The sequence below is a fragment of the Cavia porcellus genome, unplaced genomic scaffold, assembly GCF_034190915.1.
Source record: "Cavia porcellus strain 051 isolate PalLab524CR breed Dunkin Hartley unplaced genomic scaffold, mCavPor4.1 scaffold_11, whole genome shotgun sequence".
Taxonomy (NCBI): domain Eukaryota; kingdom Metazoa; phylum Chordata; class Mammalia; order Rodentia; family Caviidae; genus Cavia; species Cavia porcellus.
Window position 1 is genome coordinate 57,627,299 of NW_026947494.1, and position 20,167 is coordinate 57,647,465.

Sequence of the window (20,167 nt, forward strand, 5' to 3'; positions counted from 1 at the left end):
CCTCAGCCTGGACTAGGTACCTCCTGTCGCATCACCCACTGTGCTCTGGCCTGGCTTCCGGCCAGCATTGGGGATAGGGTCACTGGCCAAGCAGAGGAAGGGCAAGGCCAAGGAAGGGGGTGGCACACCGTGACACAGGCCAAGTGTGGGCGTAGGAATGGAACAGGCGGGTGCGTGCACTAGGCCCTAGTCGGTCCTGGTGTGGACCCTGCCACCCAGTGAGCAGTGAGTATAGATGGCGCATCCCATGCCTTGTAAGCAGACACATTGAAGATGAGGAAGGACAGACTGAGCACTGATGGTGAATCACTGAGTGACCTGATAGCAGTCTCGGGGCAGACTCTACCTGTGGGAAGTGAAGATAGAATTTCTGCTTTTGCTTCAGAAGCATTTACCATCCTCATCCTGTGAAAAAGACATCTGCAAAGAGCCTGCATTGGGAATTCCCTGAAGCAGAGTCAGTGCCAGCGCTCTCCTGGCAGGTTCTCTGAAACGTCCATTTGGATGTGATTGGGACTTTGTGTTTCACTGAACACTTTGTTATGCCTCTTGTGTGACTGCATTTTGCTTAGTTTTTATTTTTATGGTATGTGATCACAGTACGTAATGATCATATTCATCAGAGACAGTTGGTGGATATGCATGATAGATTTTTCCTCAATGTAGAAAAACGAGTAAAGAAGAAAAAACAAAAAGGCCTTTATTGCTGGCATGGGAGGGCTGCAGTGGGGTGCAAGATCCCTTCAGGGCAGACAAAGAAACCTGGAGCTTTTATTCAGTTTGAGAGGGATGGAGTTCGATGGGGTGGGCAGAGTGACATTTTGACAGTTATTTGAGGGATTGTTGATGTGTGCACAACAAGTGGGAAGTTCACTTTTTGGGTTTGCAAGAAGAACGTGGAAGTCAGTTTTGAAGTGAGGTACGGGCCAGTGCCATGTTGCGCAGGCACCACGCTGAGCCTGGCAGTATTCCACAGGAGCGGAATCCATTATTCCCATCTTTTGGGTGTTAGAGGCAGCCACTCTTAAACTGCTTCCTGCTGACTGGGGTGACATGATGGGCATTGAAGTAGTCACTGGGATGACAGGTTGGACCCGGGTAGAATCTGGTGCCAGGGGTCCCCTCAGGACAAGGAAGTACCTTGTTATAAAGGCCCACAAATTGGATTGAAGAAATCTTGAGAAAAGTTTAAACAGACAAGGAGCTATAGTCAAAAAACAACGAGTAGTATGAGAGGTCCTGCCAGGGGAAGAAGCTAGGAGGAAAGTGTTCCCTTTTCTATAAGAACAGCAGTCAGACTTTTTTGCAGATATTATCATAATGTATTTTTAATTGCCCATAACACTTGTTAATTACTCGGATAGTTGGAAACTGCCTGAAGAGGTTAAACCTGGAGCCCTTTTTATATTTAACTTATGACACACTTTTATATCCTTTGATTATATTTTTTTGCTGGATGCTTAAGACCAAGTTAAATTGAGACCTGTGTTAATTAAAACTAACCCTTGCTATCTATCAAGGTCAGGTAAGTCTCCTCAGAATTTGTCTTGGAACCATGTGTGGAGCCTCTCAGTTCTTGACAGTGTCAGCCATCAGGATGGTCAAGCAATGAGTCACTGTGAAAGCTTGGGGGAGTTTTCTCCTGGTGACTCTCCTTAAGCACACTATATATTGTGTCACACTTTTTGGTAGTCCCATAATCTCCTTGATCACAAGACCCACGGAGATAAGGAATGTCACTGCAGAGGTTCTCTTATATCCTGGGTCTTCAGTGACATCAGAGGGCCGCAACCAAAATATTGGTTGTCCTCCCAGCCCACTCATCTTTTTAATTTTTGGTCTCCAAATATCTATTGTTAAACATCCAGAAGTAAGTATTGGTAATATTATAGTGTAATAAGGCAGCATGTTTAACATTATTACCTTACCTGAATATCAAGCACCTTAGAACATAAAATAGGAACCAATATTTCTATCAATCATTGATGTCTTAATATTATACCCATGGAAAATTTTAACAGTTACATAGTTTCCAAAGAAAATTTGAAATAAAACCTATACATAATATTGTAGCATGACAATTATGACACTTTGTGTCAATCTGAATTTTCATTTTGACCTAAGATATCCCTTTTAGTATCTTAAGTGCTATTTTAGATAGCATCCCTATCTAGATAGCATCCCTATCTAGTACATAAGCTTTCACCTGACTGGTTTATCTTTAGTGGGATGTGCATGGAGTAAGTTTGTGTTACAGGCAGAGGTCTGAATCTAAAACAATTTTGTTAAACAATCTCTGTTTTACATTTTTGGAAGGAAGACCTGTACATGTAGAAGCATGAATACATTAGTACACCATAAGGTTAATAACAATCTATCGTTTCATGTGAAACCTTTATATCAGAGCATATTTAAATCAAAAAAATTATTGTATGGTTTCTTTTACAATGACTGATGTGAACATAATACAATAATGTGTTTTTGAATTTTAGTTGGGATGTCTCCCATAAGGCTTTGGAGGTCATTGGAGCCTCTGATCAATGAACAAGAACTGGGTAAATGTTACCAAGTAGCCACTTTCTGAGTCATCAGTTCCACAGCAGTCCTATCCGATAATGCCTCTCACCCTATAGGATTTTAATTGTCTTAATAATTTCTTAGCGACTTATGAAAAATCCAGACACCATATTTAGCATACTGTTTTTAAACAGTGAGAGACTGTTGTGTCACGAAACATAAATGACAGTATTATCAAATTTACATAACCAATTTTAGCATCATTTTGATGACCTGGCAACTCAGGTGGAAGCAGGGTTTTAGACATATAACCCATAATAAATTTTGGACCATTGATCCAAATATGGGAAAGGAAAAAATTGTTCAGCTCAAGTAAAAAAACAATTGTTCATGGATATGACAAACAAATAGATATAGACAATCTGTACAGGACACAGAAACATACACAATTTTTTGTTTTGGTATTTGTTTTTTAGTACCAGGGGTGGAACTCATAACCTCATGTCCTTGTGCTTGACAGGCAGGCACTTAAGCAGCTATAAATCCACAGTCCAGAACATACACAGTTTAACATACAAACACAATCAGCGTGCACCCAAATATATTTGGCCAATTTGATTTCTCATAACTTTTATAAGTTGTACAATTGTAAATGTAGACTAGTGAGATCCTTTTTACAAGCCATTTAACAGAGATCTCTTGAAATAACAACCAAAAGGAGCACAACTTTTTATACCTGTGAAAGAAAAGATAGTAGCAAAGCAAAGACAGCTATTAGGAAGTCATAGAAGTTTACCCTGAATTGAAGCTCTTTGACAGAATGACACGGGTTGGTAGCTAAGGACCTCAGTGCTGTGAGACACGGGAAAAGGCAGAGAGAGAAAAAAGGACTTAACATGGACCAAGTCCTCAGTGCCTGTCACCTCACAGGCAGGAGGGAGAGGTTGGCTGAGTGACACTTTGAAGCAGGCTGGGGTGGAGATAGCAGCAGCCATGCAGAGCTGGCAGGTGGTGGCAAGCAGGAGGGGACACAGAGGCTGGGAGGGGTCAGAAGGCAGTGGAGGCTGGAGGAGTGAGTTGGGGTGTGATGGGCAGGTGGGGAAATGGCCAGAGCAGGAGGAGACACAAGGTGATGGCGAGGGGCGGAGAAGATGGCAACAGAGAAAAGCAGGAAGTTTCTTGGGGATATGGCAGAGGTCGATGGTGTGGAGCAGGCCAAAGAGCTGGGGCCACCCCATATGCTGAAGGAGGGAGGGACACGCCCTGAGAGCAAAACAGGCCCCTACTTGGGCTTGCCACTGTGATTGCAGAAGTCATCCAGTTTGCAGAGGGTGGCCTAGTGTTTGTCGCCCCCTTCTGGCCAGGGGTGCACATTATCGATACTTTGGCCAGCTGTCTGGCAGGAAATGTGTGTTTTGGGGAGTGGGAAGAAGTATTTCCCATTGTGACCAAATGAGAGGACAGCTGGATCGAGGCTCCAAAAACTGAGCCACGATCCCTTCGAGTCATCACCCTTCTCAGTGTTGTGGGAGAGAGAAATACTCTGTAGACCCCAACACCTGCATCCTCCAATTGTCACTTAGGGAAAAAGGACTGCGGGTCCTGAAGGATGTGGGGGAAATCCTGACATGAGCCCATGAGTTACAAGACAGGCACCCCAAAGCACGAAGTGCCTCCCTGTGAGAACGAGGTGGTTTGGTATTGGATGGAGGCTAGCAATGGCAGCCGCAGAGATGAGAGAAAGAGGAAAACCAGGGAAGAGAAAAAGCAGAGAAAGAGCTCATTGATGGGGAGCTCCAACGGGGACTTGTGCCCAGGAGCCACCCTGCCTGTCAGTCTGAGTTATGGCACCAAAAATGATAGATTTTTCCTCTCACGGCACAAAATAAGAGCAAAGAAAGAAAACAGGAAAAGGCCTTTATTGCAGGTACGGGAGGGCTGCAGGAGAGTGCAAGGTCCCCTCTGCTCAAACAGAGAAGCCCTGGGCTTTTCTTTAGTTTGACAGGTGGAGTTGAAGGGGTGGGCAGAGAGAGGTTGAGACAGCTGACTTGGGGATGTTGGCTTGTGCAAGAGAAGCAGGGAGTTCAATTTTCACATTTGCAAGAAGAATGTGGGAGTCAGTCTTGAAGGGAGGCACTGTCCAGGGCCATATTGGCCAGGCTCACTGAAGATCCTGGCAGAGCTTCACACAGGCAGAACCCATCATGTAGCACATCTCAGTCGTTTTTATGTTCTCCCCTTCCATCTCAGTCCCCTTGAGCTCAGGGAGCTCCGAGCTGCATACATCCCCATAGCTTTGGATTGATCTTTAAATTCACTCATTGTTGCCAGCTGTGGTGGTGCACACCTGTAATCTCAGACTTGGGAGGCTGAGGCAGGAGGATCTCCATGAGTTCAAGGCCAGCCGGGCTAGATAAGCAAGTTCCCGGACAGCCTGCATTACATAGCAAGACATTGTCTCAAACAAACAAACAAAAAAAAACCTGAAAGAAAAAAGAAAATTAATTTACTACAGGGTTTCTTTACATTGTGCTTGGATTTGGGGGTTGCTTTTTTCAAAGATGCTATATACCATAGGTTGAGTCTAGGGATAATGTGTGTCTCTGCCTTGAAAACAAGATTCAACTCTCTGCAGAGCCCCCAAGGAGTGGCTTTTAAATCACTGATACAATGTTTTTGGATTTTGGGCTTTGCTGTTTGTTTTTTTAAATTTTATTTAAGGAAAAAAAGGGAAAAAAACAGAAAAAGGATACAAGTAATACCGAATTTTAAAAGAAAAATAAACAGTAGGAAACCACTAGTTAATAGATTACATATTGTCATCTTAGAAATAGTTAAGTTACAAAATTAAAGCATACAAAGTGGACATTCAAACAGTAAGACTGCAAACAGTTCTGTTCAATGATCCAACAAAAACTCACTAATATGGTTATCTATCTTTATGCTTAAATATACATACACTTATACCCTTTAGAGCACTTTCTTTTCCTCTCTTATTTACAATGACAATTACACATTTTGGGCTTTGCTGTTGTTTCAATTGTTGCTGTTTTAATGCAAGGTCTCACTATGCGGTGCAGGCTGGCCTTGAACTCACTATGTAGGCCACACACTGGTCTTATATTTGCAGTGATCCTCCTACCTCAGCCTGCTGAGTGCTGGGATCGTAGGTGTCTGTCAACACACCCATACAGTGGTTCTTACAAGTCCAGGGAAAGCATCCCACACTGAGACAAACTGAAATACCTGAATTACGGTAGCAGATAGTGGAGGAAACACTCAAGGGAAAGGGCATTTTGGAGTGGAGATTTCTTGAGGCCAGAAAACCCAACGACAAACTGTGAAAAAAGGAAGAGCCATTTCACCAAGAAATAAGCACTGAAGTAATGCAACACCATAAGACAAGCCCATGGGAAGGCCCTGGGGCCGGAAGCCATGGAGAGAGTGGCAGGGCACCACAAGGGACAGGGAAGGGGCAGTGCCCTGGGCTCCGAGGCCTGGAAGGTGGCCAGGCAGGGGCCACAGCTTTGTGTACCACTTCCAATGGGCCCGATAGCTCACAAAGTCTGCAACAGACTGCTCACCCCTGACTCTGCCTTTGCTCATGCCCTCAGGACCACAAGAAAGTGAAGTCACCCCAACAAGGACAGGTGAGGGGAGCACATGCCTGCACCAGCTGGGGCTTCAAGGGGTCGCTAGCCCCTCTGTTGCCGACTCACTGCAATGCATGCCCACCATGGTGTTGAATCAGACTCGGGAGACCAAGATGTCACTTAAACCGATGGTTTGTTGAGCTGCGCTGATGTTGGCCAAAAGGTGACGGGCCCATCCTGGGACACATTCCATAAGCACCAGTGTCATGGCCAGAGAGCTGAGCAAAGAAGCCAGGCTGTTTTTAGGGACATTTTGAGCAGAAGAAACATGAGCCTCTAACACTGAAACTATATTAGCTTCAGTGAAACGTGCCACTGTCCACATGGTACGCACATATCATTAAATAATTTATTTATTTATTATTCTGGCAGTGGGGATCTAACTGACAGCCTTGTGCTTAGCAGGAAAGTGCTTGAACCAAGAGCTAAATCCTCAGGCCTGCACATATCACTGTGTTATGATATGTTTTTGGGGGGAGGATACCTAGAAGAAGAATAGTTGAATCTTATGGAATTTCTATTTTCAGGGGTTTTTGTTTTGTGTTTTGTTTTTTAGTTTGAGACAGGGTCTTGCTGTGCAGTTCAGGCTGGCCTTGAGCTTACTTTGTAGCCCAGGCTGGTCTCAAACTTGCAGTGATCCTCCTGCTTCAGCCTCCCGAGTGCTGGGATGACCCAAGAGCTGTTGACCCCCACTTTGAATCCTCACGAGTTCATGTTGTTAGAACTCCTATTTCACAGATTCCTAAACTCCCAGCAGTCACCTCACTCGCTCTCCCTAGCTAACAAGTGGCAAGGGGTGCAGACCTGCTTAGCCTTTTAGTTCCAAGCGGAGTCCTACTGAGACACCTTCCTGTCAGCTTCAGCAGTGCCTCCCTTAAGAATTCTCCCTTCCTGCTCCTGGTTCCAGCAGATGCTCCGCTGTGCTTCCCCCACTCTCCCACTCTCCCACCTCCTTTTGCACACAGGCCAGTGTCCCCTTGAGGTCCCTCAGCGAGCTGACTTGTGTGCCTTGAATGGGACAGTCCCAGGGAAGTTACCTGGGTCTCACATTGTGGGCTTGCTGACCACCTTGGAATCTGAGGACGGTCCAGACAGGACCAAGACTAACACATCCCAAAGCAAGATCCTCTCCGGATGGGGCTGGCAGTTGAGATCAGGAAAGTCTGAGGCTCCAGCCTCAGAACACTTGGGCTGGGCCCTGCCATCTGATCACATTGGGCACATCTCTGCACCTCAGTCGGTTTTGCTGTAATGAGAACGAGATATTTTCTGTTAACATGCCCACAGCATAGGTCCTCTGTATTTTCTCCTTCCCCTTCACTTCCCGACTTTCTTTGCTCCTCTCCTTGGCACTTTGATGACATGGGCTAGGCTTGACTCTACATTCTTTCTCATCTCTCCAATCCATCTCCTCTCAGAGGTACCTTTTTTTTGCTTCAGGGATATCAGAGCAGTATGTTCTGTTTCATTAAGCTAGTATCTTTTCTATTTGTTTGTACCCCTGAAATTCCAGCTCTCTGGGAGACTGAGGCAGGGAGATAGCACAATTGAGCCGAGCCTCAGCATCATAGTGACTAAATGAGGCCCAATCTCACAGTGAGAAAATTTAAAAGAGGCCTAGAGATGCAGCTCAGTACAAAGGTGCTGGGTTCAAACACCAATTCTGTCCCCCCGAAGGCTGGGGTTGTTGGGGTGATCTTCAAGGTTAGTTTTCTTTATTCAGTGGGACCTCCCAGAACATTGGCTGTACTGAAATCCTGGTCACACTCAAGAAATCAAGGGTATGGAGGAAATGTGTGGGACAGAGAGAGAGAACCTTTTCAAGCTTTCCGTGGCACAAACAGCCTGCTGCCACATGTGTTCATCACAGATGTAAGTCATTCTCTCAAATGTGTTTGACCCCAGAAACCTTTGCTGGAAAAATGCATCCTATGGCTTGTGGAAGGCAGAACTCCCTCTGGAGGGAGTAGTTTAGGCCAAGAGCAGGATTTTAGAGAAGACCCCTGTGTCCTCCACCTGGGTGGATCTGGTGGCCCTAGCTGCTTTGGTCTTCCAGCCAGACCTGCAGAAGCCGAGCTTGGGTGGGTGCCTCCCGTGCCTGTGGACAGCTGCTCCGGGAGCACACCTGGGGAGTGGAAAGCTGCCAGGGGACTCAGCAGGAAAACACATTGGCTCTCAAGCTCAGACTAAAAGAATTATTTTTCTTCTCACCAAGATAGTTGTTTTCTAAGTTACAGAAGTAATGCTATCTTATCATAGCAGTTCACAGTACAAACAATGCAGATATATTAAATCTAAAGAATATTGTCATGGTCTCGTGCGTGCCTGGTCAGTCACACTTGATGTGGAATGTTCCTTAGAGTTCATATTATCACCTACAGCATTTTCTATGTCCTTCATTTTATAGCGTTTTATATGTAGCTGTCAATACAGTGTCCTGTATAGATCTAATATATAGTCATAGCTCTTCTATGTATCTATAAGATATAATATGCTAAGATTACATATTATCTACCTATAATATATAAGATGATAGGTTATCTGTATTTGTACACACAAATCTACATAGTTGTAAGTTTGTAGGTTTATAGATTTTATAGATTTGTATATGTGTAGGTGTATATTACATCAACAGAGATGCGTTATCTATAGTTAGATATCTATCTTAGTTCTGATCTCTTATGAAATAATTATATACACTATATGATGATAAATCTATATAAAGTATTACTGAGGAATATAATTCTATACCTCAATAATGTGTTTATGCACCTTACTATATCCCTTATTTTTAAATGTGCTTGTATTATGCACACTTGCATTTTAAGCAACCATCTTTTATGTCTATTGAATAGACACACTCTGATTTCTAAACAAGATATTGAATGTTAGAACCTTGCACCGCATATGAATAGTCCATAATTTACCCACATCTTTCCTGAACAATACACATCTACGTTGCTCCTTTCTCTTTTTAAACAGTTACTGCAAATGGTATTGCAGGTGATGTAACGATGAGCACAGACCTTTCTGCGCTGGAATTGTTATTTCACTTTTGTATATGGTGCGTCCTTTAGACTGTGGTTCATTTTTAGGCTGCAGTGTCCAGTTACTCCAGTCCCCCATGTGGAAGCCAGTAGCATTCTTCCACTGGGTTGCCTTTGCACTTTTGTTAAAAATCAGTCTCTCTCTCTCTCTCTCTCTCTCTCTCTCTCTCTCTCTGTGTGTGTGTGTGTGTGTGTGTGTGTGTGTGTGTGTGTGTGTGTGCTCTCTTCTGGATCCTCTATTCTGTTGTATGATTTCTGTGTTGCTAGTACTATCAATATGATGCTATCTGCACTATGGTGGCCCACACAAGATTTTAAATGTTTTAGAATTTTAAAAAGCAGAAAGACATGGCTGGGAGTGTATAGCTAATTGGTGGAACACTTGTCTAGTGTGTACCAGACCCTGTTTGAATCCCCAGCACTGCAAAAATAAGTAAATGAAGATGTAATGATATCTTTAAACACTGTATTTTAAAATAATTGTAAGCTAATGAAAAGTTACAAAAATTATACCGAAATCGTATTACCTACTAAGCTAGGAGTAAATCTTATGTAAAGACAGTGATAGGTTTTGCTCATATGAGAGTCTGCCAGGCTCAGTATGCCGCCAGCCCAACACGGCGCTGACACCTAAAACAACAGCAAGTCTCTACTAAACTGACTCCCATGTTCATTTTTGGTCCCAAGACAATAAATTTTCTGTGTCCCTTCTGTGCATGTGCTGAAGGTCCTGCAAACTACTCATGGCACTGTTCACTCAGATAGTCTCCACCCCCTGTATTAAAGGTCCTCAAATCCTCTCCCAACATCATGACATGTCCACTCATGTAGTCTCCAACCCTATTCCAAACTCCCCCTAACTTTTTTGAGGGTCCTTGAAATCTCCACCACTCCTTTTGCACCAACAATAAAGGTTTTTTATGTCTATTGATGTCTCTCAGCTGTGCAAAAGAGCTAACATTTGGTTGTGATGACTCAGATCATTTGAGGCCTGCAGCTCCAGAGGGCTACCCCAGTTTGATCTCCCCAGCCAATGAGCCAACCTTCTTATTCCTCTCATCTCTGCCTTTGCCATTGTCTGCCTCCACCCAACACTGATCCAATCGGCTCCCCACAGGTGAGTCTCTCCTTTTACTCTCCCTCTCTCTCAAAAAATGTGGGTCCCATGTCAGGACACCCCTCCATCCTCTGGATGACAACCAATGGGGTGGATGCAGAAGCTCTTTCTGTCACACCCCAACTAGGGTGATAATCCTCCTTAGGGGTTGTGAGTGGCTTTGGCCTTCAGATCACCTCTAATTTGATCACTATGGGAAATACTCTTTCCCACCCACAAAAACACACTCTCCTCAGGTGTCTCTTAAAGAACTTAAACACTCTTGGTCTCCGAGAGAACTCTAAACCAAAATGGCTAATCTCTTATTGCCCGACAGCTTGGATCCAATATAAAATGAACAATAACAGCTTCTGGCCAGAACAGGGCACTTTCAATTTTAGCATTCTCTGCAACTTAGACAGCATTTGCTTTCACAACAGCAAGTGGTTGGAGACACCTTACCTGCCAGCCTGTGTTGCTTTTAGGTGCATTCTTCTCATTCAGACATGAGAGTTGGCCCCAGCACTTCTGACTCACCCTACACCACTAAACCCTCCTGATAACCCTAACAATCCCATTGATGATGCCATTTCTGCTTTCCCTCCTGCCTTTCACTGCACCCACAGGTTCCTCCCTCGGAACCTCTCCATCAGCCTCACCACCCAGTCTCCTTCTCACTCTGTGAGCCTCGCCACTTCATCCTCCTCCTTCTCCTCCTCCTCCTGTCCTCCATCACCATTTTCTCCTCTAGACACACGTGCTCTATCCATGACCTCCACCACTTTCTCCTCCCCTACTCCTCCATTGCCATTTTTCCTCCGGAAAACCACACCAAATCTCACTCCCACACCTCCAGCCATCTTCTCTCCAACCACCACTGTCTTCTGGTGACTGCCACCCCTCACACCCCTAAAGGGCTAGTCCTTGTTCATGTCCCTTTTACTCTGTCCAAGCTGTGCCATCTCCCATAGGCGAGGCTCCTTCTCCACACATCCCCACAACTACATAAAAGAGCTCCAATTTGGGATTAATTCCTATGATTTACATTATAAAGTTCTCTACATTGTTCTTACAGCTACCCTTTCTCCTTAAACAAACACCTCAACTATAGAAAGGGCCCCAAATGAGGCTGACTATAGACACCAAACTAATCTTAACCATCCTGCTGGGGACACTGAAGTACCAAATGCAGACCCCCATTGCGATTACCAAGGAGAACATGGTTCACAACATATGAACGACCATCTGCATTATTGTAGGCCTAAACTAAATTTCTCACAAAGTAACTAGCTTGTATAATTTTGTAATTCAAAACCACATTCAACACACTGAGGAAAACCCTGTGGAATTTCATCCTTATCTTACAGTTACTCTAACCAAATGCACTAATTTTAACCCCCAGTCTGCTGTGGGAATAACTGTCAACCCCCATTTTATTACTAACATACACGTGACATCCAAACTACAAAAAAACAAATTTTGGTGCCCTAATGCCCGCAAACAGATCTTCTCAATCTGACCTTTAATGTCTACAATAATAGATAGCAGCAACCACAACAAGATAATCTTGAGAAGACTAATATTGTATGCCCACTTTTGGGTGCAGCACTCAAGGCTTCTGGGAAACATAAATCCAAACAAAATGGTGCCACCTGAGCAACCTCTACACCATGCTTCATGCACAGGAAAGAAGGATGCTGGGCATGAGCCTGTCCCAAACCGTGGCCACCACCAAGACCTTGTCTCCTCTGCAACCAGGAGGGTCACTGGAACTACAACTGCCCTGACTGCAAGAGAGCAGCTAAGTCATCAAACTCCCCACCCTCACAGGAGATCTCACTGCCACCACCACTGGACTCTTCCTTAGCTGTTCTACTCAGTCTCACCACTGAAGAGGATTGATGGGATTGATGGGTCCATCAAGCTATCTCTCAGAACCCCAACTTTCACTGAATATCTTAGCTAAGACACTCTCCTTCCTTAATGACACAGGAGCTGGTTACAGTATTCTTCCTGAGTTCATTTGGTTCCTGTACCCAATCCATGGTGTCCGCTGTAGGTGTTGAGGGAAAACCTGCACAACCCCTCCAGACAGGACCCATCCCCTCGTGATTCCAAACCTTTCTTCACCCATAATTTACTTATCATTCCAAACTGACCAGCACCCCTATTAGGCAGAGATATCCTCCAAAAGTTCAGCTTCTGTTTCACTTCCTCCCTTCTCACAGCTCTCACTTTTTTGGCTCAACCACCCTGTGCTGTCAATACCACACAACTTCTTCCCCCTCCCTTATCAATCCTATAGTTTGGGATACCACCAGCCCATGCCGCTACATGCTATTGATGCCACTCCCATGCGAATTCATCTCAGAGACCCTTCAAACTTTCTGTGCATTCCCCAATATCCAATAGCCCCCAAACATCCCCAGAGACTCAAACCTATGATCTCACACCTATGAACCAATAGCTTTCTTAAGCCAAAACACACAGTCAGCACTCTTCATTCCCAAGCTGCCATCTGGCAGAAAAGAGGCTTGATCAGTACTCAAGGAATCCCCATCACTAGTACACCCCTTATCTTCAAACTACTAAAGGCAGCACAACTCTCAAAACAGAGAGCAGTCATTCCCTGCAGGGGACACCAAACATCATCAGAACCTGTTTCTCAGCGTAATATCTTTGCTGGCACACAGGCCAAGTTGAATGCACCATAGCCATATATCCTTCTCATCTTCTCTCCCTTATCCCAAATATCCTGCCACCACCTCAATATTCACCTGCACAGCTACAATTAATCCATAAATCTACCTATATCCTAAACACTCAGGGATGGATTTTCCCAGGACCGAAACGTCTCCTTTCAGACCAGCAGGCCTTAAACATCATCACCTGCCCACACAACTGCTTTCGTGTAGGTACCCAGACTCTATATAAACTTCTAACTCTGATCACTACCCAGCCCTCTTTAAAAACCCTCATGTGCCAAGCCACGCACAATTGGCATCTCTGTGCTAAGACCTCTCCTTGGGGATATTTACCTCTTCCCTCTTTCCCAATTGATCAACTTTGTGGACACACTCCAGGCAAAGACTGGAAGATAGATTTTACACACATGCCTCATTATAAGACCTCTAAATATCTTCTTACCTTTGTCTACACTTTCTTGGGGTGGATAGAAGCCTTCCAGTGTCTGAGAGACTGCAGACATAATTTCTAAAATTCATATACAAAAGAGTATCTGTCATTTGGCTTATCTCAAACTACCCAATCAGACAACAGATCACCTTTCCTCATTCAGATTACTCGACAGTTATCCTTGAAACTACACATCACTCGGAATCTACACATACCATACCACCCACAATCCTCAGGAAAAGCAGAAAAAGCAAACAGTCTTCTAAAGACACACCTCGCAAAACTCATCCTAGAACTACATCTACCTTGACCTGAACCATTTCCCTTAGGCCTAATTGTCTTCAGAGTGGCCACTTCCTTCAATGTCCACTTTTCTGAGTCGTTTTGAGCTCATGTATGGATAGCCTCTTCCTGCTTCACAACTTAGCTATCCCAGGGAACCTTCCCCATTTTGCTGACTGTATCCCAATCCTCTCCATTTTTAGACATCTTTTATGACCATATGTGAATCTATGTCTCTCTCTACCAAAAGATAAACCAAAACCAGAATGTTATATAACTCCTGGAGACTTAATATATCTCAAATCCTCTAAAACCACAAGACTTCAACTAAAGTGTATAGGACCTTACCTGGTTAACCTCATGACACCAAGAGTGGGTAAGTTTGTCAGTCTTCCAACAGTGGTCAAGACTGCCAATCTCTCATTTTGGATTCACATCACCCATGTTAAGTGCTGCCCTGACAGTGCTAACCCCAAACCTCCATCCCCAGACTGGTCATCATAACTTCTGTTCCCCACCCATCTTCAGCTCACATGAATCTAAATCACAGTGTTCTGTTACTCAATACCCTCCTTGCTGTTTTTCTACCACTGGTCTTCATATTTGCTGAGGCACTTTGGACAGTCTCCCCTAGTGACACCAAGATGATCCTAACCCTTCTGTTCCTTGCTAGATTCTTGCATAACCACTCTCAATTGTCTAAACTTATCATGATAGCAAGGATATTAACCTGCATATTCCCCTTCTTCCTAATTTTTATACAAATTTCACAGACTTTCTCATGGACCCTTCCCTTTCCTTTCCAAACCAATAGGGACAATTTTCAAATTCTCAAGAGTATTAGAAATATAAACTCTTGATTTATTCAAAATGCCTCCCTCTCTTTGTGAACTGTGCTAGGAAATAAAGGAACATACCTCACCATGGCCAGAGTCTTCACTGACTAAAAACCTCCTGCTCTGATCCTAAACACTCTAAGTGTTCCACATGGGACTGCAAGACTATTGGGGTCAGGGGCCCAAGTCCTACAAATGTTTGGAAATAACAGGACCCTTGGATCAACTTTTCTTGACACTTTGTTCTGCAACACACTGGGCTCCTATAACCCTATTAGTTTAATGATCAGGCAATCCTCTTGGCTGACAGACGACACCTGGAGGATCAGACTCTGTATTATGGGAACAGACTTGGGAGTTAACTTGATAAAATATGATCCCAAAACCATAAAAATGATCCCAAAACCAAACAAGATACCCATTCTTAACATTCTCACCTTTAGCTTACCCCTGCCCCTTCCCTCATTATACTTTACACCTCCACTATTCCTCAATCACTAAATCACACATATGCCCTTATATAGTCTTCCTGTCACGCAGACTGGACCCAATGCTGGTTCCATCTCCCACTGAACCAAAACCTGTATATGTCCCAATCAGTTACATGGGACATACATAACTTCATTTCAACAGGTATTCTAAGCCTGTAGGCCCCCTACCACTCTCCCTGTTCTCCACATCCAATCCTTTTTCTTGGCTCAATCATAATAGTTCTGGCCCTCAAACAGATAACTGCATGAACTGCTCAAAGTACACCTCTCCTTCTAAGCCAGACAGGCCTAGCTGTGCCCCCTTAGGTTTCTTATTTATGTTTCCCAATGTGGCATACATATACTCTCTGAATTCCTGGTCTGGCTCTTGCATAATTGGATTTCTCAGGCCACAGGTCTCCTTAGCCACTCAGGGACAAATACAACAAATACAAAATGGCAAAACTAATACCTTTGCTTCATGAGCTCACCATACAACTCAGAGAGCAATCCATATTCTGCTACTTGTTGGTGTGAGAGTCTTCCCTATTTTATGGTTCAGACTTGCTTACCCAACAACTTAAAGAGGTGGCAGCTTCATTACATACACTACAAAAGCAAATTAAGAGGCTGGCTGTAATAACCTTCCAAAACTACCAAGCCCTCAACATCTTCACAGCGCAAAAAGGGGGTACATGTGACATTCTGGGAAAAGGTGGGTTTTTGTGACTCAGTCAAGAAATGTTATGAAAATAAAATATATCAGATTATACATAGAGAACAAATAGAACAGGACTCCTAATTTTCCTCTTGGCTACCATGGGGATCCCAGACACCTTATATTCTTACTTTAAGACCACTAATAATGTTTCTTACCCTCTTGCTTGTGGCACCCTGTCTTTTTAAGTTTCTTAAGGTCTCTTTGATCCATGGATGATCCATGATCTATGGACTTAACTACCAGAGAACTCCTTGTGCTGGTCAAGAACCCCAGCAAAAGCTTCTACATGGTCCAAAGTTGTTATCCTGATGACTGCAACAGCCCCTTCTCAGCAGGAAGCACTTTAAGAGAGTCACCACCTCATAACAACAAGATGGGAATGATGAGTTCTTATATGAAACTCTGCCGGGTTCAGTATGCCACCTCCCCAACATGCCAGTGACTCCTACAACCACAGCCTGTCTCTCCTACACTAACTTCTGTGCTTGTCTTCTGGTCCCAAAACAATGAACTTTCTGCTTTCCTTTTGCATGTGTGCTAAAGGTCCTCCAGTGCTCTGTCGACAACATCCACTCAGGTAGTCTCCAGTCCCTAGTCTTTCAGTCCTCTCTCGAAGTAATGACGTGCCCACTCTTGTAGTCTCCACCCCATTCCAATCCCATAAAACTGAATTCCTGGCTTTGTCTCTTTTGAGGGTCCTCACAATCTCCTGTGGCTCCTGAGGTTCTGGGAATGAAGGACTGCAAGGAGATGAGAAAATAAAGAGGAGACAAAGCTGGGGTCAGGTGGAACTCTTAATCCTTTTGGAGGAATGGTACTAGTTTCTTATTTAAGGGTGTTTATTTATACCTTTTAGCAACTTACTGTCACATGACACCCAGTTGTCTTAGCAACCCAGCTTGTTGTAGTCCTAGGTGTTCTCTGGGGTGAAGCAGCATCTTCATGTGGCTTGCCCCAGGTTTTCTTTGTTCTTGAGATGGTCATGCCCCAGCCCTACACATGTGATCCATTTCAAACTTCAACAGCTTGCCAACACTCTGTAAATGTGTACAGCTGCCCCTGCTAGGTCAAACCTAGGAGGGACAAGGGATGCAGCAGGACACAGCATCTGTGCACCAGGACATTTGCATCGCATGTGTGAATCCGGGGATCCTTCCTGACCACCTAAAAGGGAGATTACCAAGCGCTGAGAAGGTGCTGGCCACATAGGCATACCCATCCCAGGCTGACCCTTCCTCCTCATGCAGTCAGACTGGGAGAGTTCAGGATGGGATCATTCTGAGGTTGCATAGGAGAATCTATGCAAGTGAACTGCAGTCCCCTTGGCCCCCTGTTCAAGGCCTCTCGTGTTCCTTCCATGCCTTCTGGGTGCTGGGCACACGGCAACTGGGTAGCTGCACATTGCATATGCCGTAGGTATGCTGCTTGTCAGGTATTGTGGTGGTGGGGTTGGGAGGTAGTCATTGAGGTGATACACGCCAACCAGGGTTTGTTTGCATACATTGGGGCTCCTGAGCCAGGCAGGATGAGGATTTGGCCTGGAGGAACTAACTGCTGGATCCACATTCTTTGAGAGAGTTTGCTTTCCAGGCAGAGACGGAGAGGGGAGACCCACAGGAAGCAGGAGGCAACAGTACAGACAGGAGGGAGGCCAGTGTGATGTGTGGTGCATGTCTGTGTGGCTGGCGGGGTGAAGGGAGAAAGACATGGTGCACAGGAGATACTGGAACACAGAGTCTTGGGAATAAGGGCAGCTCTGAGAGATGACACAGGACAGGAGATGAGAATGCAGGCTGCTAAATGACTTTGAATACAAGGGGCAAGACAGGATGCACAGGGACCTAAGAGGAGGCTTCTGGGGTCATCCAGGCGAGAGGTGGTGGAAGTGGCCTACAATAATTGGGGGGGGGCAGGTCTTGGAGAGGGCCAGGAATCTGATGGGGTCCCAGGCAAACTGGGATCGTCATGGCAAAAAGCCTGAGTGTTCACCTTCATCTTTCCTATCTTAGGTGCATTCTGATTGCAGGAAGCTACACCAAATTCCCCCACTTTATCCTTGCACTCAAAACCCAGACAAGCCCAGTGGCCAGCAATGTCTGCTCCAGCTTGCACATGGACTCGGACAGTGTCCCCAGGTTATTTTAGGCCTTTTCCCACCTAAGGTGCAATGGCTGGCGGGGGTCCATGGCATCAGCAGGGGTGCTGGCGCTCTGGTCAGGTAGGGGTAGGGTGGGGGTCCTTGGAAAACCCAGAACCAGTGTGTGTGCTGAATGGATGTCTGTGGGGCTGGCAGATGACTTTACTCACAGGCATGGTGCCTCAAGATTGGTGGGCCAGTCCCTCTCCAGAGGGGATCTGCAGAGTCCCTGGGTGGGGTGCACAGGCTGGCTATCTGCTCTCTTGGCATGGGGCTGGCTTCCCTTGCCCTCAGTGAGATGGCAAGAATGCTGCAGGAATGCAGCATCCCTGAGCTTGGAGGAGGAGAGATAGAGGGAAGGGGCTGGTACACCAAGAGTCTGTCCCAGGAGCCCAGCCATCACGCTGTGTGTCCTGCACTGGGTCTATCAAACATGTGCTCTCATACTGGCTGCTCTCCAGAAGAACGGCAGAAATCGTGTGGATCCACTGCCTGGCTCTGCTCCCTGCTTTGAGTGATTCACATGTTAGGTGTGATCTACAGGGACTGCCTTTTCTGATTTGGGGTGTAAGAGTATCTGCAGCTCAGTGACTCTTCTCTGACCAGCTCTGATGTGACTCCTCTAGGCAGTTAGGTGGGATCTCTGTTTTCGTTACTTTTTATTTATCAGTTCACCGATCTTTGCTTCTGGCTTATTCTTTCTTTTCTGTTTGTTTTTTGAGACAGGGTTTTGTTCTATAATTCAAACTGACCTTGAACTCACTATGTACCAAAGGCTGGCCTTGAACTCACAGCAATCCTCCTGCCTGAACCTCCAGAGTGCTGGGATGACACGCATGTGCCATCACATACAGCTTTGGCCATATCCTTTCTCTAAAATTATACATATTTCTTAGGACATGATTCTCAGATCTAAGACTTCTATTTCATTCTTCTTTACACTTTACTTTCTGCTTTGATTCTCAAAATCTTTCCTTTATTATTATATCTTTGAGCATATTTATAATAAATATTTTTCAATGGTCTAGATTGTTTCAGTATCTGAGCAATCTTCTCCTCTCTCTTTAATCTTGCTTCTTTGCTCTTTATTTTCTTACCGGTTACCCCAAGGACTTCACAAGGGGCCACATCTGCAGCCCATATTAATTTTTGATTCTGAGACAAGGTCTCAGGAAGTCACTAAATTGCAAATCTGGGCATGAACTTTCAATCCTCTACCTCAGCTACTGTGACACTGAGGGTAGAATGGGAACTTGGTTGCTTTGGTGATCTCCTGGAAGCGGTTACCAGAAGGAGGAACACAGTTCTGGGTATATCTGGGTAGATCCTGGTGGGTTGGTCTAGGGGTCTATGGCCCCGGCCCTGTCTTCTGTTGTGATTTTCCGCAGCTCTGCTTCCCAGTCACCTTGAACCAAGCACCTTTGCTCTGTTGCACTTCTTTTCCATGATGGTTTTGTTTGTGAGCCAGTCAGTCGTGGACTGAGTCCTTAGAAACTGAGGGCCCAATGAAATACTTCCTTTGTTAAACTGTGGGGGTCAGTACTGTGTCTCAGTGTCTTGGTTACTTTTTTCTTATTGCTGGGAAAAAACACCCAACACCCTGAAAAAAGGAAGGAAAGGTTAATTTATCTGTTTGTGGAGGTTTCAGTCTATAATCAGCTAACTCTAGGACAAGGAGCGTAGCATGGCACCAGGGATATGCTTCCAGGCAGCACTCAACAAAAGCAGCCAGAGTAAAAAGCCAGGAAACAAGACTCTTTTCCTCCCCTATACTGCACACAGAACACCCCCACTCTAGGTTGGATGTAGCCCTCGCACCCTCTCCATGCCCTGTTCTGACACAGGCTCAGAATATTTGCAAATATTCTGGCTCCCCACCGAGTCTGTTAGGTAACCTTCTAAACTTCTTTAAACTGACACAGTGTATCAACCATAATGCACAGAGGTGGGAAAGCTAATTATTCAGCCTCCCTAAGTGCCACAGGTGTATGCCACCATGCCCTGTTGGTTTGGGGTTTTTTCCACTTGACTTTGTCAGGGCTGGGGATCAAATTTAGCGCCTTGAGCACTGTAGGCAAGTGCTCTACTCGTGAACTACCTCTCCACCACTGTTTGAAAGTTTCTGTGTACTTCTCCATGTCCATGGAGGATTGCATCCAGTACACACACATCCATCCTGCCAAAACTGACTGCAGATGCTCTCTTCCCTTATACAGAATGATGCACTGTGTGCTGCCCCCATACACTTTCACTCCTCACTAGATTATTATAAT